Genomic DNA, 18,982 nt, shown 5'->3' on the forward strand with positions numbered 1-18,982 from the left:
ACCCGAAGGGTGGCCACACGTTTGTCTGGCCTTAGAACACAAAGACGACTCCTGATCGGCATCCTCACTTGTGCACTCCACTCAGCCCTTAGCGGAGACAACTGCTCTTCTGTGGGGTCAGTGCCTGGAGCCTCCTGGAACCTAACCCTAATGCTAACCATAACCCTCAACCTACACGTAACCCTATGTATCTCACTAAGTCTACAATAGACCCACAGCAGCCCAAGTGTCTTCACTTCAGCCCTTCATGGAATTCACAACACAGGTGTCACTTCGACCCTGGCAACATCCCTGGACCATTCCCTAACCCTAGTTAAGGCTTTCTCCCCATGGAGACCCAAATCCAAAGTGTGACAACAGCATGCAGGCGGGTTTGAAAATCGGTGCCGAAATACTTGGCGTAGAAGCTGGAACATCACCATGTCATTTCCACAGCGCGACTGCAGAAGCACTAGAGGATTCCTGAGACCTACCCGAAGTGTGGCCCATAAATTTGTCTGGCTTTGCAACCCAAAGACTAATCCTCTCCGGCACCCTCCCTTGTGTACTCCACTCAGCCCTTCGGGGAGACAACTGCTCGGCTGTGGGGTCAGTGTCTGGAGCCACCTGGGACCTAACCTCATCCCTAACTTTAACCCTGTCTATAACCCTCAACCTACAACTACCCTTATCTATCTCACTAAGTGTACACCAGACCCACAGCCACCCATATGCCCTCACTTAAGCCCTCCATGGGATTCACAACACTGATGCAACTTCAGCCCTGGCAATGTCTATGGACCGACCCCTTATCCTAGCGAAGGCTCTCTCCCCATGAAGACCCAATTTCAAAGTGTGACATTAGCATGCACATGAATATGAGAATCGGTGCAGAAATACTCGGCATGCAACCTGGAACATAACCATGTCACTTCTAAAGCACAACTGCAGCTGCACAAGAGGATTCCTGAGTCCTATCTGAAGGGTGGCCCTTACATTTGCCTGGCCTTGGCACCAAAGACGAATCCTGTTCCTCACACTCCTTTGTATACTCCACTAAGCCCTTCAGAGAGACAATTGCTCTGCTATTGGGTCAGTGCCTAGAACCTCTTGGGACTTAACCCTAACCCTAACTGTAACCCTAACCCTAACACTCAACCTACACCTAACCCTATCTCTCTCACTAAGTCTACACCAGACACAGCTGCGCATATTCCCTCACTTAAGCCCTCCATGGAATTCATAAAAGTGGTGTCTCTTCAGCCCTGGCGACGTCTTTGGACCAAACATTTACCCTATCTAAGGCTCTCTCCCCATGGGGACCCAAATTCAAAGTGTGACAACAGCATTCACAGGGGTTTGAGAATCAGTGCAGAAACACTCGGCATGGAACCTGGAACATCACAATCTCATTTCCAAATTGCAACTGCAGCTGCAGGAAATGATTCCTGAGGCCTGCTATGGTTGACCCATACATTTGTCAGGCCTTGGACCCCAAAGACTAATCCTGACCAACACCCTTCCTGTGATCTACATTCAGCTATTCGGGGAGACAACTGCACTGCTCTGTGTTCACCCCTGGAACCTCCTGGGAACAAACCCTAACCCTAACCCTAAAATTAACAAGAACCCTCAACAAAAACCTAACCCTATCTCCAACCCTAACCCTGCACTTGAACCTCATCTTCGCATGGGACCTCACTTCAGCCCTCGAGGGAGATCACGAGACTGGAGTCGCTTCATGCCAGCAACGGCCTTGGACCAAAACCTAACGCTAGCTAAGGGTCTCTCCTCATGTGAACCAAATACAAGAGTGTGACAACACCATGCACCTGGGGTCCAGCACAGGTGAAGGATCACTCCGCATTGAAACTGGAATATCACCATGTCATTACCAAGGCCGGGTTGCAGCTGACTGAGGGGAATCCTGACACCTACCAGACCAGTGTCCCATACAATTGTCTGGCTTTGGATCCAAAAGACTAATCCTAACTGGCACCCGGCCTTGGATCTTCAACTCAGCTCTTTGGGGAGACGACTGCAATGCTATGGGATCAGCCCCGGAAACGTCCTGGGAAATAAACTTAACTACTAACCGTAACCCTAAACCTAACCCTAATCCTAACCCTAACCATAGCCCTAAATCCTACCCTAAACCAAACCAGAGAACTAACCCAACCATAACCCTAACACTAAACGTTACACTATAAACCCGAACCCTAAATCCCAAATCCTAACCCAAACACTAACCGTAACCATAACCCTAAACCCTAACACTAAACCCTAACCCTAACCACTAAACCATAAACCATAAACCCTAACACTAAACGAAACACTGACCCTGACAATAACCCTAATCCTAACCCCTAAACCCTATCCCCGAAAACATAACCCCTAATTCCAAACCATATATCCAAAACTCTAAAACCTAAACCCTAAACCCTAACCCGTATCCCCTGACACTGACACTGACCGTGACTCTAACCCTGACGCGAAAACTTACCCTAACCTTAACCGCTAGGCCCTACCCTAACACTAACCGTCACCCCAACTCTAACCCCTAAACCCTAACCCTAACCTTCATCCTAATCCTAACCCTCTAACTCTAACCATCTAAACCTAACCCTAACCCTATACCCTAACCGCTAACCCTAACCCTAACCCCATGGATAGTCCTTCATCACCAGTCATGGGCTATGAACCAGTCTTTATCCTCCACCTCCTCCATTTGGTAAGATAACCTGAACAGAATGAGGGATTTGTAAAGCATATTCATCTTCTTCGTGAAACACTTTGTGGGAAAAATCTATAGATGGTTGTTAAGGCTTGGCAACTCAACTGCAAAACTGCCTGAGGACTTTGTAACATATCTCAAATTTCTCAGGACATATGTACAAAGGACTGTGTCATTTCCCTGTAATGAGGTCAGCTTTACGTTTCTCTTGTCAAAAAGAAAGAGGATTTTTACACAAATGCATATGTATCGGGAGTACTGGTGCATATTTTACAGACTCAAGGTTTTGAGTTCTGTGAAGGATGAGATGCATCCTAAGTGTAGGTGCTTCAGGTGTCCTGTGTGAAATGAGGTACATGCATTATATAACACAGACCCTGTGGTCACCATAAAGGAAGCACCAGTGAAGGAGTGGGGGAAACTTAAATCACACAAGAATAGAAGGGAATTTGAGGACAGTAAGCAGAGTGTGAGGAAGTGCGGTTGGGGGGGGGGGATACTGGGGTCTGTGAGATGCAATTGCAGGCCATTCCTGACCACAGCCTGAGCAGGGAGCATGAGTTCCACACGGAGCTGCTATGTGGGATCACTCTCAGTGCACAATTCAGGGTTCCTCTCCGAAATGTCATATTTGTCAAAGTGCACCTAGGTGATCATCTAAAAAGTTTGTTGTCTCCCTGTGTTGTCTGAAGATTGTGCATATTTATGGGTGAAAAAATGCCCTGGATATATAGGAAATTTAACTTGGTCTTAAGGAAATGCTTGTCTGCCTAAGTTCATATCCCTCAGTGAGACTAAAAGCGAAGACAGGATGTAGATCAGCTGAGTGCCTGCATTGGCCTTCAGCCTGGGTCAACCTACAATTCAGGGATGCCCAGATGCCACCCCTGCTGGACCCCTGACATCACCCTGACTACAGCTTTGCATCTATCTCCTTAAACTTCTCTCACAATATCCTGAGGATTTACCTGTGTTCCTGCTGTCTCAGACAAAATACCAATTCTCAGTGGGACCTACACAGAGCCTGAGCTGTGTTATCTGTGAAACAGGGGTAATATTTGTTTCTAAGGACATAACAAAAAGAAGACATTGAATACAGAATGCATCTGCAAAATGTCTGGGAAATGTCCAGTCACACTTCTCACCGTTTCAATTAAGATATCTCCACACAAATGATCATCAAAAAAAGATGGTCACAGAAGTTCATTAAACTAAGATTGTTAACACCTCAGCCCAGGGATTGGGGATCACCACTTTAAACAAAAAGACAAAGACACACTTATTCTATTAAGATTCAGGTCCTACCAGACAAAGAAAGAAAAATATAATTACGAGAATGTGTATATCAGTGTTCTACATCTGAGATCTGAAAATAATCCTATTCCATTACATATAGACTTACAGATGCATCCACACACTAAAGTGTTCATCTGAGGCGACAGATTAACTACCGAAGAGGGAATGCATGTAGGAAAACATAAGACCATAGGGAAATAACCCCAAATCTCGTAAATCTCACTGCCTTATATGACAACTATTTTGAAATTTGAAGAGGACTGTGTGAGGTGACAGAGTATGGTGATTATATATGTTAAAAATGTGTCAGATCTGCCTGCATGCTTTCTCTGCCCACCCTGTGCTCTCTACTTTGTGCTTCTTAGTATCCCTTAATACTACTTTCACTATTCTGTCTCTGTTTCAGTGTTTGCTTCTAGGTGGACCTACTCTCACCCCCCCCCCCATCGAATGCACACAGTGCGGTTCCTATACACACAGGTAAAAAACTAGCAGAAATTGCAGTGATGGAGGATAGCAGCAAGATCGCCCTTTTTGCAGAGGAGCCCCAGAGAGTTTTCTGGGTTGATGGTAATTTGCTATATCTAGATGCATGGGGTGCTTGTGCTCATTTATTTTAGAAATATTCACTGACTCCTGGTGTTTGGGGTCAGATAGACAGGTACCTGACCCTAGCATATGGCTGATGTCTAATGGTGAGTAAGGATCAGGGACCAGCAGTGACTGTGGGCGGTGAGTGAGGAGGCCACACATGGAGTCAGATCCTCACCCAGGATGGCATGTCTCCACAAGAGAGCAACCTTGTGCAGGAGAGCTCTGAGGATCACATATTTCTTGATCAGTCCTGTGAACTCCATAATCCTACCCCATATTTCTCACTGAGGGATGGAGAGGGCAGAGGCCAGCAGCTGGAGGACACCCTGATCATGGCTGGAGTGGAACAGTGGGCTTAGGGAATTGAGTCAGAGAAGGGAAAGGCAGAAGGTAGCGACAAGGATTTTGAGAGATAAAGGGAAGAGGAGAGAATGGAATGTTTTCTACTGACTTCACCCACATTTCTGTGTCTCGCAGGGAAGGGAAGAGGGCTGGCAAAAAGACAGGGTGACATTCTCAGCTCAAGTGCTCAGGATATCTGCCTTGCTCTTTAATACCTATCACAGGAAGCCTGTGCATTCTGTCATAAGTGGAACTACAGCTCATACCATTTAGTGAAAAAGCGATGATGAAGACCTCATCATTAAAGTAGTGCAACAAAAGTATGTGAACATACAGTGAGATCCAATAGAAGCAAAAGTCTGAAGGTAGACCGACCGCAATACTTCTGGGAAGTATCTCTGTTACCAAACCTCATTGTGTTACCTGCCTGTGAGATGAATGGCTTTATGAAGAGGAGGTCATTAGTGTCCAGGGACTCACACATCAGGGAGTGTCTGCGGTGTGTGTTGCATGCAGTGTTTTGTGTTCTGGCTACACTATCCCTCAGGCCAGTTGTATGGGCAATGTATGGTCCTTGGCCAGAATGTGCAGAGTTTTATCTAAGTCTGCTCTGATCTGCTTGTTAAATGAGACTTGAAACGACTTCCACTTGAAGTGAAGCCCTGCAGAACTGTCTGGTCAAGAGAGGTGGTGTGGTCATGGCCTTCCACTAGTCTTCTGGGGAATGGGCCAACTCCATTGGGACTGAAGAAAGCTTTAATGACCTAGAAGGCCAGTATCGCCAGAGCACAGGAAGGTGGGGTTGGTGTAAGCAGCTTGGGCAGCCAGTGTGGGAATTGCCTTGTTTCCAGCAGATGGCTCTGAGTTTATGCTGGGGAGAGGTGGGGCGGGAAGAGCAGGGAAATGGCACCATGCAGCTCCTCTGTCCTATCTCTTTGTCCCCTCATTGTGAACACTGCTTCTCAGGGATGCTTTCCATGATGAGTGTATGATCTCCCCACGGTGTGCAACAGGTGTTGTACAGATCACTGTTTCCATGCCATCTGCCTGCAGATTGTTTGCTGCCTTCTCTTCAGGAGTAAGCCAGTGCCCTCATGGCTGTATTCCATCAAGCCTGCTGACCTTTAAAACCTCACATATTCAGGGTGCCTAGATAGCTTGGTTAAGTGTCTGACTCTTGATCCTGGATCAGATCATGATCGCGTGGTCATGGGATTCTCTCTCTCCCTCTATTCCTGCCCCTCCCTTGCATGTACTCTTTTTCTCTCACTGTAAAAATAAATAAACTTAAAAAAAATCAGTGGCATGGAATACCTTATTTAGGCAAGACTGCCTCTGAGGGGAATGGCAGGGATGTATGAGTTAAATTTCCAGCACTGACTAGGAAATTCTTTGCTGACTGGTTAAAGGTTACATTCCTGGAGGAATGTAATTAGGTTTAGTGACATGGGGCTTTAACGTAAGTAACGTTGGGCCTGTGATTTTTCTTAACATTCCAAACCCAAATTTTTACACACACAATTTTTTTTTATTAAATGTATAGCCCTAAATAATATTTTAGGAATCTACTGCCGGCCCAATGATCATATCCTGTGAAACTGTGGCCATCTTCTAATCATAAGTGAGGATCAACTCTGTGGCTCTAAGATCTTTGTGGCTCTAAGTTACTTTGATCTATGTTACTAAGATCTTTGTGAGTCTAGGTTACAGCTGGCCTTCTGAAGTCTTTGACCCAGGGACCCCCAGCCAGGTTGCTGAGCCATCACAGGCACAGAAGCACCTTTTCCAAGTCACCTCTTCCCAGAGCGTTTCCCTCCTGTAATTCTGGGTCTTACCCTTTGGCAAGTCACATATCCTCATGCAAACATGTCAGAGTGGCCCAGAGAAAGCTGCTTGCCTGTGACTCCCCACTCATGGTCACATCTCTTTCTTCTGAAACCCCTTGAACTCCCTATCGTTTTTCCAGTCTTTGAATATCTCTTTGATATGGAAATATTTGATTCTCTTGTATTCCTGCTAAAAATATGCCTGAAAATATTAAAGCAAGGATACTTTACAATAAGTGAGCCAGTCACAATGATCCATCTGGCCGTGTGTATATTTTTGTTTTTGACAATGTTCAGGCATGATGTGAAGTACATCCTGTAAAATCTGAGTATCATTCCTTATCTAGGATAACCACCTTTATGGAAATTCATTCAATGCCATGCTCATTCAAAATCAGAAAAACACTTAATTTACATACCACATAATACAGTGGTATATACATACGTTATTATCTTAAAATATGTAAAGTAGATGTTTCTATGAATTGTATATCATGCATTCAGTTTTCTGTACCATGAATGCTATTATTTAAATTAAACAATAGTAAGAACAACAAGAATAGGTACATGGCCATCACTAGGAACTAATACTAGAACTAGTCATATAATATTATGTGTTGAAAACATAAAACCATGATTACTAATCTTTTCATTAGTGATGGGTTTCTAGTTACCAGAAAAATTGGGAAGGTATTACTGAGTCTCCACATACATCAGACTGTTTTCTGACTATTGATGTCCTATGAGTTGGTACATAATCACAATCAATATCCCCAAGAGATATAGTAGTATGAAGTAAAATTTATATTTGTATTCAGATTGCTTCAGTTTTAACCTCTTGTATCCCAGACTCATCCCAGCTGGCACATTACAGTCATCCTGTCTCCTTAGGCTCCCCTTGGCCATGACGATTTTTAGATTTTTCCATATTTTTCATAATCTGCAAAGTTATGAGGGTACGGTTTTAGAATGTATTTTGTAGAATGATCCTTGTTTGGGATATGTCTAATGTTTGTTCAAATGCTTAGGCCAGAGTTACCGTGTTTTGGAGCAGAAGATCCAGAGGCATAATGCCATCCATAATGATCACTTCACATAAAGGTTGTTTACTCTGAAGATTGGGGTCTTTTGTGGTTCCATACAAATTTTAGGACTGTTCTCATTCTGTGAAAACTGCTGTTGGTATTTTGATGGAAATTGCATTAATTGTGTCAACTGCTTTGGGAAGTATAGAAATTTTCATGATATTTGTTCTTTCTATCCATGAGTATAGAATATCCTTCCATTTCTTTGTGTCATCTTGTAGTTCTTTCATCACTGTTTTACAGTTTTCAGAGAATAGGTCGCTTAGCACTTTGGTTAGATTTATTCATAGATACGTTATTATTTGGTGTACAACTGTAAATGGGACTATTTTCTTAGTTTCTCTTTCTACTGCTTCATTGTTGTCTAGAATTGCAACAGATTTCTGTACAATGATTTTGTATCCTGTGACATTGCTGAATTCATTTATCAGTTCTAGCAGTTATTGGGTACACTCCTTAGGGTTTTCTATATATAGTGTCATGTAATCTGCAAAGTGTGTAAGTTCCACTTCTTCCAGATTTGGATTTGTTTTTATTTTATTTTATTTTATTTTATTTTATTTTATTTTATTTTATTTTACTTTATTTTATTTTTACTTTACTTTATTTTATTTTACTTTATTTTATTTTGTTTTGTTTCATTTCGTTTGTCTGCTGGCTGTGACTTGGACTTCCAGTGATATTTTTATTAAAAGTGGTAAGACTAAACATTGTTTTCTGCTTCCTGACCTTAGAGGAAAAGCTCTCAGATTTTCCCCATTAAGGTTGATTATAACTACAGGGTTTTCATAGATAACCTTTATTAGTTTGATGTATGTTCCCGGTAAACCTACTTTAGGGGGGTTACAATCATGAATGGATGTTGTACTTTGTCAAATCCTCCTTTCTGCATGTATTGAAATGACCGTGTGGTTCTTTTCTTTTAACGATTCTTAATTTTGAGGGAGCGTGAGCAGGGGTGGGGCAGAGAGAGAAGGAGACACAGAATTCGAAGGAGGCTCTTGGCTCTGAGCTTTCAACACAGAGTCTGACGCGGAACTAGAACTCATGAATCATGAAGTCATGACCTGAGCTGATGTCAGACTGTTAAAGGATTGAGCCACCCAGATGTCCTGATCATATGGTTCTTATCCTTTCTCCTGTTGATATATTGTATCACATTGATTGATTTGCGAATATTGAACCACCTTTGTAGCTTGGCAATAAATCCCACTTAATTGTAGGATATACTTACAGTTGTTATATCTTCTTTTTGGATTGTACTCTTTACTGTTATATAGAGTCCTCCTCTGTCTCTTGTTATGTACTTTTTTTAAGTGTATTTTTTCTGATTCAATTATTGCTACTCCAGCTTTCTATTGACATTCAATTGTGTGATGTTTCTCTATCCTCTCACTATCATTCTTGAGGTGTAAAATGGGTCACTTGTAGGCATCTAAATCTGTTTTGTTTTTTCATCCATTCTTACACCCTACGTCTCTAGATTGGAGCATTCACTCCATTCACCTTCAAAGTAATGATTGATATGTATGTACGTATTGTCATTTTATTGCCTGTTCTGTTGTGGTTTCTTATGATTTTCTCTGATCCTTTCTTGCCTTTCTTTCATGTTTTGCTTATTTTCTTTAGTGATATATTTTGATTTCTTTATCTCTATTCTTAGCATATTTATGACTGGTTTTAGTATATAGTTACTGTTAGGTGTTTATATAACCTCTTCTGTATTTAGCAGTTTGTATTAAGTTGATGGTCATTTACCTTTGCACCCATTATTTTCTCCTCCCTAGGTTTTTGGTAGATGTTATTATATTTCAAATCCATTTCTCTGAGTTCCTTACTTGATTTTTTCTAGAAACTTTCATGTTTTACTTGATGTGTCTTCTACATCTATACTGTCACTGTTGGTCTTGCCTTTCGACTCAAAGAATCCCTCTTAATATTTCTTGCAGGACTGGTTTAGTGGTACAAACTCCTTTAGTTTTGTTTGGGCAAGTCTGTGTCTCCTTCATCCTGAATGATAGCCTTGCTGTATAGAGTATTCTTGGCTGCTGATTTTTCCATTCAGCACTTTGAATATGTGATGTCACCTGCTTCTGGCTTGCCAAGTTTCTGTTCAGAAATATGTAGCTAGCCTTATGGGTCTTCCCTTCTAAGTTAAGGACTCTTTTGCTGCTTTTAAGAGTTTTTTTTTTATTGTCACTGTAATTTGCAAGTTTGGTTACAATATGTTTGTGTGTTGGCCTGATTTTGTTGATTTTGATGGGATTTCTCTAACCTCCTGTAGGTGGATGTTTGTTTCCCTCCCCCAATTAGGTAAGTTTTCAGGTATTATTTCCTCAAATAAATTTTCTGCCCCCTTTTCTCTTCCTTCTGGGACTCGACAATATGAACATTATTATGTTGGCTGTAGTCACTGAGTTCCCTTAGTCTCATCTCACGTTGCAGAATTCTGTGCTCTCTCTTTGGTTCAGTGTGATTAATTGCCATCACTCAGTCTTTGATGTCACTAGTTTGTTCCACTGCTTCTTCCATCCCTCTGTTCATTCCAGCAAGCGTGTTTCTCCTTTATTGTGTCCTCAACGTCTACTGTGTTATATCTTATCTCTATGTCAGGGTTCTCACTGTTCTACTCATTTCACAACTCCAATGAGTATCCTTATGATCATTGCTTTAAGTTCTTTCTCAGATACGTTACTTATATCTCTTTGGCTTAGATCTCTGGCTATGGCTTTGACTAGGTCTTTCATTGTGGATAAACATCTCTGTGTGTCCATTTTGTCTGTCTCTCTGGCTCTATTTCTCTGTGTTAAGAAACTCAGCTGTGCCTTCTGCTCTTGAAATTAATCATGTTATGAAGAAGAGGTCCTGGAGTCTTCAGCAGTGCATGTCTCCATTTATGGGACCTGGACCTTCAGGGGGATATCATATGGGTATTGCTCACGGCCTGCTGTTGTGTCTGGGTTACTTTTCCTTTTAGCGCAGGTGTCTGCACTTATTACGTGCCTGTTGTGGGCTGTGCTTGCTCGCAGTGGTGTTAGTGGGACCCAGAGAGACCAGCTGTGGGGTGTTATGCCCACTGGGTAACTTGGGAGCAGGGCAGGAGTGTTAACAAAATTGCACAGGGCTACTAGTCCTATGCCAGGTTTCCCGATATCCTTTGGTGGCTGGGGGTTGTGGACCAGTGGTGGAAGCTAGGGGCTTGAGGATATGCACAGAGTGTGTTGGTGCCTGGGGACATGTGGCTGGGTGAGACAGATGAGGGTGCCTGGATGTGCACAGCTGGGTGAGGTGCAGATGTGCACAGCGTGCTATGGCAGCTATGCATGCAGCTTGTCAGACAGGGTGCCCTTGTTGTTTTAAGAATGGTTGCTCTGAGACCAGCAGGCTTGGTGTCGTGAATTCCCCAGTGAAACTTTGGCACTGGCGCACTGCCAACAGGTTAGGTAGCAAGTGTCTATGCAGCCTCACTCTCTGGTGGGTGCTTCTATGCTTATTCTTGGAGGCTGGGGGAGAAGAATGGTGCCTGTGAGCTCCCTCATTATTTGAGAAGTCCTCCAACACATTCAGGAATCAGCATGAATACATCTGTCTCCTGTGGCTTCGGAATTGTGTAAAATGACATGTTTACATTGCCTCTCTACACAGGCAGGGATCTGGCTACCACTCATCCTCCTGGATCACCCAGTGCTGGGTCAGCTGACCTAAAAAGCTTCAGGATCTAAACTCAAGAGAATTCAGAACTTCTGGGTTTTAATGCCCAATGTTATGGAGATTAGTCTTCCCTGTGTAAGCTCCCTGGTGTGAGGGCTCACTTTTTCTGCCCATTCTGCAGGCAGCCAGACTCCTTTTCTGACCTTCCTAACCTTTCTGATGCAGCTTCTATTTAGGTGTGGAGTTTGTTCTGCCAGTCTTTGGATTGATCTCTGTTTCATGGACTTGGATGTGGAAGTTATGTAGTTGAAAACATGGGACAGGGTGAGCTCAGGGTTCTTTTACTCTGCTATTATTAATTTTTGAAATGTCTTATTATTTTTGATTTTTGAGACATGGGCAGACAGACTACTATCACCCATTCACTTCAGGATTAGAAAAGAACGTTCCCACATTTGCTTCTAGTATTTTGTGCTTTGAGACTCTCTTTAATGAGGTATAATTTACATAAAACAAATAGCCTCAAATTAAAGGGTATAATTTGATGAGACTTGATCTCATGGGTACAGCACCATGAAGTCATATGGTTTCTCTCTAAACCTTAAATCATGATCTCTTTGTGTCTAGCGCTAGTGTTGCTTTTGAGTAAGGAAAGTGTGTGTGTGTGTGTGTGTGTGTGTGTGTGTGTGTGTGTGTGTGTGTGTACATACACATATATATTTACCTTTTCAGATATTGCCCACGTATCCGAATACCTGCACTGGGGTACCTACCTCCTTTTCTGATAGACTGTGTTCCCGTAAGTATTGCAGTCGGTGTACCTTTGGACTTTATCCTGTGTTGTATCTTTCAGTCTATTCACTTAATTTCATTGCAGTTCTTCAATGCTTAGGGATTCATAATTGGATTGATTTTCACTAAATGGTACGAGTGCAGTTCCAATCATGACAGAAAGCACATGCTTCCTGTGTTAGGTACTTAAGAGCAAGGCAGATAACGTGGGCACTTGAGCTGAGAATGTCACTCTATTTGCCAGCCCTCTTCCCTTCCCTGGGAGACAAGGATCTCTTTTGGTCACTCAGAAATGTCGGTGAAGTCAGCAGAGAAGGGTCACTTCTCTTCTCTTCCATTTGTCTCTCAAACTCCCTGTCACTACCTTCTGCCTGTCCCTTTCCCTGACTCAATCCCCCAGACCCACTGCTCCACTCCAGCCATAATCAGAGTGTCCTCCAGCTGTTGGCCTCTGCTCTGTCCATCGCTCAGTGAGGAAACTGCAGGAGGATTATGTAGTTCATGGGTCTGACAAGAAATCTCTACTCCTCAGAGTCCTCCTACACGTGGTGCTGTCTGTGGAGACCTGGCATCCTGGGCGTGGGTCTGACCCTCACTCCTCTTCACAGTCAATGCTGGTCCCTCATCCTTCTCCACCATTAGAACATAGCCATTTCCTAAGGACAGATACCTGTCTATCTGACCCCAAGGCACCATGGAGTCAGGGAATATTTCCAAAATAATTGAGCATAAGCACCCCATCAATCTAGATATAGGAAGTTTCCATCACCCCGGAAAACTTCCTCGGGCTCCCCTGCACAAAGGGTGATCTTGCTTCTATCCTCCGTCACCACCATTTCTGCCACTTTGTTACCTGTGTGTACAGGAACCCCACTGTGTGCACTCGATGGGGGAGTGAGAGTAGATGGTCCCAGAAGCAGACTCTGACACAGAGACAAGACGATGAAAGGTGGATTAGGGGACAGTAGGAAGGACAAACTGTAGGGTGCATGATGGGCAGGGAAACCATTTAGGTAGATCTGACATCTTATTAAAATGTGTATATAATCACCATAGTCTTTCACCGTGCACAGTCCTCTTCAAATTTCAAAAGATTTGTCCTATAGGCAAAGAGATTTTGGTTTTTTTCCCTGTGATTTTATGTTTTCCTACATGCATTCTGTCTTCTGTAGTTTATCTGTGGCATCAAATGAATACTTTAGTGTGTGGCTGCATCTGTGAGATTACGTGTAATAGAAAATGATTGTCTTCAGATCTAGGTCTCTGAATGTACACATTCTCATAATTATCTTTTCTTTCATTGTGTGACAAGGCCCAAATTTTAATAGAAAAACGAGGGACTGATTTTTCAAAACAGTGATTCCCACTCCCTGAGCTGAGTTGTTAACAGTCTTAGTTTAATGAACTCCTGTGACCATCTTTTTTGGAGGATCATTGTGTGGAGATATCTTCATTGAAACTGTGAGAAGCGTGAGGGGACACTTCCCAGAGATTTTGCAGATGCTTTATGCACTGAATGTCTCTTTTTCTCCTGTTCTTAGAAACAAATATTACCCCTGTTTTCACAGATAACACAGCTGAGGCTCTGTGTAGGTCCCACTGAGAACTGGTATTAGGGCTGAGACCGCAGGAACACAGGCAAAGCCTCAGGATATTGTGAGAGAAGTTTGAGGAGATGCAAAGCTATAGTCAGGGTGATGACAGGGGTCCAGCAGGGGTGGCATCTGGCCAGCTCTGAACTGTAGGTTGACCCAGGCTGAAGGCCAATGCAGGCACTCAGCTGATCTAGATTCTGTCTCCACTTTGAGTCTCACTGAGGGATATGAACTTGGGCATACAGCATTTTCATAAGACCAAGTTAAATTCCCCATATCTCCAGGGTTTTTCCCCCCACAAATATCCAGAACCTTCAGGAAAATCCAGGGAGACAACAATCTTTTTAGATGATTACCTGCGTGCACTTTGGCAACACACTGACATTTTGGAGATGAACACTGCATTGTGCACTGAGCGATCCCACATAGCAGTTCTGTATGGACCTCAGACTCCCTGCTCAGGCTGTGGCCAGGAATGACCTCCAACTGCATCTAGCTGACTCCAACACCCTCCTCTCTGCACCTCCTCAAACTCTGCTTACTGTGCTCAACTTCCCTTCTATTCCTGTATGATGCAAGGTTCCCCCATTTTTGTACTGGATCCTTCACTGGTTTTTCCATTATGGTGATCACAAGGTCTGCATCGTTTAATGACTGTCCCTCTTTCACACAGGAAACCTGATGCTCTAAAAGTTAGGGGGGCGCCTCATTCTTTACAGAACTCAAAACACTGTGTCTCCAAAATACGCACCAGTACTGCTGATACGTCTGCTTTTGTGTAAAACATCCTCTTTCATTTGACAAGAGAAACATATAGCTCACTGTATTACAGGGACATGACACTGCCCATTGTATGTATGTCCTGAGAAACTTGAGATATGCTACAGTGTCCTCAGGCAGTTTGTAGTTGGATTGCCAAGACTCACAACCATTGCTACATCATTGCCACAAAGTCAATCATGAAGAAGATGAATATACTTTACCAGCCACTCATCCAGTTCAGGTCATCTTAACAAATATAGTAGATGGAGGAGCTGGTGGAGGAGGGGGATGTGGCCTATAGCCCATGACTGGTGGTGAAGAGTGGTCCATGGGGTACAGCCTGCAAGGCGATCCTGGGAAAGGACCAGGCCTTCTTGCATACAAAATAGCCTGCAGAAAAGAAATGAGAAGTATGTTCATAGGACCAAACAGAGCGCCAACACCAGCAAAAAGTGGAAACCCAAAGAAGCAGTGCTCATATCCTACTAGCTTCCCCACCACCAGGTTCCAAGAGGGCAACAGCAGCGCCAAAATCTCTACCCATACTTTGGGTTCCACTTACAGCTTTGGGGTGGGGAATGGATGTGATTGGGATAAACTAGTGCCTCCACGTGTCTGGAAAGGTAGAAACAGCAAGGGTCCTTTTCCTGGAAGATTTATAGACTGAACCCCAAATTAACAAAGTAACATATTCCAGAGAGGAAGACATCTGTGTCCAGGATCACCATCCACCCTTCATCCCGCTCCACCACAGAGGCTGTTTATGGTGTATCTGAAGAACTACAGAATGAGAAGGAATGACAATGCCAGTGTCCACACATGGAATCATAGCCCTCGTGGCTCAAAGCTCTGCCTCTAAGCCCCTGCCTGTGCCCAAACTACTTCTGTCCCGACAATGGGTTCTCCTCCTCTCTGCAAGTGCTATCCATGGGCACAGAGACACATGGGGAGATGGAGATCCTGAGGGCCTGCAGAGGACCTGGGAAAGCATGTTCTTAGAGAAACGGGTAACCTATACATGTTAGTTGGTTTCAGCTAATTTATTTTACTTCGGAGGTACTTCTCAGCTTAAGTGCAGTACACTTTGCAGGGTAATTGTGTCCTCTGGAAAAATGAGCTGAAATTCTAAAAGACAAAATTAACACAAATGCACTTTGATGTCTGGTGTAAGTTTCCAAGTTTTAGCTGTACCTGTGACACAGGACACGAGAGAACATGCTCATGTGAACACAAGTGAAGAACATGGTGGGGACTTGCCACACAAGTAATTTTGAATTTTTTCTCTTCACAACTTAAGTTTCAGTGCATGTTTTCTATGACAAATATGCCACATCTTATAGTTCAGAGTATTTATGCCCAGGGCACACCTGAAGGGATTCTGCGCAGCATGTTTACCAAAATGCTGATGGGTATGAAATTTACTTTGTCTAAGACCATTCTAAATGACACATACAAAAATAAAAGTTGGAGTGAAGGGAGTTCGCCTTTTCAAGTTGTAAGGATACCCACAGATTTTTCTGACCACAGTAAAACCCTCAATAGAAGGAAACAGGAGGGGAAGAAACAGCAAGAGTAATGATTCCACATTGAGGAGATCCACAAAGAATGAGGCAAGGTAGGAGACTTCCAAGTGGAGTGTGGTGTCATCCTCCTTGATTTATTCCAGGAACACATTGGAAAAGCCCTATGGTCCCCACCCTTAGGCACGCTTAGCTGCTCAAGTTACCACAAACAGATGCCAGGTGGAACACAGGGAAGCCCGAAGACTCAGGGGTAAAGGTTTTGCATTTGGGAAAAAAACAAAAACAGCAGACCTACCATACAACACACAAACCAGAGACAATGGCAGGAGAGTGTCCTGTACAGAAGGATGTGGCTGTCCATAAAGACTTAGAACTGAAAAGGGCCACAGAATTTACTTTGTGCTTCTTGGCGGTTCTGGCAGAGCCAGTGTCGATGTCACTCTTAGGTGTGACACCTGCTTCTGGACCTGCAAAAAGCCCTAGAAGGGATGGAGGTTTATTCTGATTTGAGTAGACTGTTTGGAGATCAAAAAGAAAACACCCTCCCCTCATACTTCTGACAACTTAAACTCTTTGCCCCAGTCAGATCCCAAATCACATGCACAGGGTATCCCACATGCCTCCAGTGATCCCCAAGAAGAACTTGAAGAACCATCCTGTATAACTTGATGAACACCCCTGAAAGCCCTGATTCAGATGTATTCATCATTCGTCGAACAATTATGGATGGCTTGGGGCACAACTGGATGGACATACGTAACGTTGTACCTCAGGCCTCACAGATTCCAGCACGTGGACTGTGTACAGGGCATTTCTGTTGAAGCGCTCTGTCTGCTTTTCTGCATACAGCCCCATTCCTTCTCCACAAGAGACACCTGTACCAACACATGGTGGGGGGAAATGACAAAGATGAGATCCTAAGAAACTTGAGGAATGTGGTAATGGCAACAGACACATTCCCCTTGCATCACAATGGTCTGTGGTACCGCCTCTGCACCTTGGCCCAAGACTTAACAGCAACAAAAATAAGGTGAGTGTGTTTTACAAGTCAACTTCTAGTGCTCAGATCATCTTACCAAGTGTTGCAGGTGGAGGGGTTCCGGGTGGCCTCAGGGCTACCAAGGTTCAGGAGGTGGATGTGCCTAATAGTCCATGGGGGCGAGGCATGCAGAATCGTCCAGTTAACAGAGGAGATCCCCAGGATCCAGACTGCCCTGCAGAAGTGACAGCTATATCCATATGCCAGAGAAGAGAACCAATACCAAAAGCAGCTGTAACCCAGAGAAGAATGCGTCAGCACCTGCCACATTCTCTGCCACCAGGATCCAAGAGAGTAGCATCACTACCTGAAAACTCTGTCCCTGACACTGGATACCACCTACAGCTTGGGGTAGTAGATGCAAGAGGTTAACCTATGGCCACCACACATCACTGCCCAGGTCTGCAGAAGTAAAATGGCAAGTGTCCTGTCCTAGAGGTTTAACAGAAGTAATTACAGACTAATGAAGTAGCATTCTCCAGACAGGCAGCCATCAATGTCCAGGTTCACCCTTCATCCCTCCTCGATGGCGACTCAAGATGCTCTGCTTTTGCTATATTAAGAACACAAAAAAATGAGTGGGAATAAACGACTCATATTCTGCTCATGGAATCACAGCCACTCCTGGCAAAAAGTTCTGAAGCCTGACCCTCACTGTGCCTCCTCTGCTCCTCTCCCTGAGAAAGGAGTCTTCCCTCTTGAAGTGTTGTCACAGGCCTCTGAGACCTCTGGGGAGTGGAGGATGCCTGGAATCTTGTAAGGAATGAGAGTCTTCTGTGAGGAACACGTTACTTGTGGTGAATGTCTACAAAGCTCAGATGTGTTCATCTTAAATCATAGGGAATTCTGACTTTAAGCATACTTCAGGACACAGAGTAATTATGTGCAACAGAAAAAAAGAGGGAGAAATTCACATAACAGATTTTATGCAAGTGTTTTGGTATAAAACTCCTGGTATGTGTCATGAGACTGTATCAACTCTAATTGTGACGGGGGACACAACCAGAAACTGCTTATAGAAACACAATTGAAGGACACAGTGTTCAAACAATGTTTACCTAAGGTATAGCTGGAAGGATTCCAGACAAATCATTTACCAACCAAGACGGGAAGGTGATGAGTGATGACATTGACTTTATCTAGGACCACTCTAAATGGCACAGGGCACAAAATATAAAGTTGGAGTCATGATGTCGTTTCTAACAGATTCATCTCCTAGCCAAATCAAGAAAGGAAGACGCAGCAACCACACTGTTCCCACAGAGGTGAGGTCTCGAAGGGGTCACCCAGGCCAGGAGACTTCTGTTTGGAGTGTGAGGTCATCCTCCTCTCATTATTTCCTGAAATTCATGGAAAAACCTTAATGTACTCAGTCTGTAAGCGCTTTTGGCTTCTAAACTTACCACAGAAAGCTGACAGACTAAAAATTGAGAAGCCTGTGGGCCCCTGGGTTGAGTGTGCACTTGGAAAACAAATAACAAACAGACATATAACACAACACGCAAAACGAGACAAGGCCGGGAAAGCGTGCTATACATAAAGATGAGGGTTTCCCAAAAGAGTTACAACTGATAATGGCCCTGGCATTTACCTTGTCCTTGTCTGCATTCTTGGTACAGTCAGAGCTGCTGTAACTCACAGAGGTTTCAGCAGTTTCTCGATCTACTAAAGACCCTAGAAGGGACAGAGGTTTATTCTGCTTTTAGAGGACTGTGCAGAATGAAAACAATCCCTCATCTCATTCCTCAAATATCTTAAAATTTC

General features: G+C 43.7%; 1 long non-coding RNA gene across 1 annotated transcript in view; it reads right to left on the bottom strand.

Annotated features, from left to right (window-relative positions):
* Window positions 1–17,321: 17,321 nt before the first annotated feature.
* Window positions 17,322–18,982, bottom strand: part of LOC122237805 — an 86,423-nt gene continuing 84,762 nt past the window's right edge. The window contains exon 9 of the long non-coding RNA XR_006216442.1: window positions 17,322–17,393. This is a non-coding gene — a long non-coding RNA (uncharacterized LOC122237805). The remainder of the gene's footprint in view (window positions 17,394–18,982) is intronic.

Source organism: Panthera tigris, chromosome B1 (assembly GCF_018350195.1).
Source record: "Panthera tigris isolate Pti1 chromosome B1, P.tigris_Pti1_mat1.1, whole genome shotgun sequence".
NCBI lineage: Eukaryota > Metazoa > Chordata > Mammalia > Carnivora > Felidae > Panthera > Panthera tigris.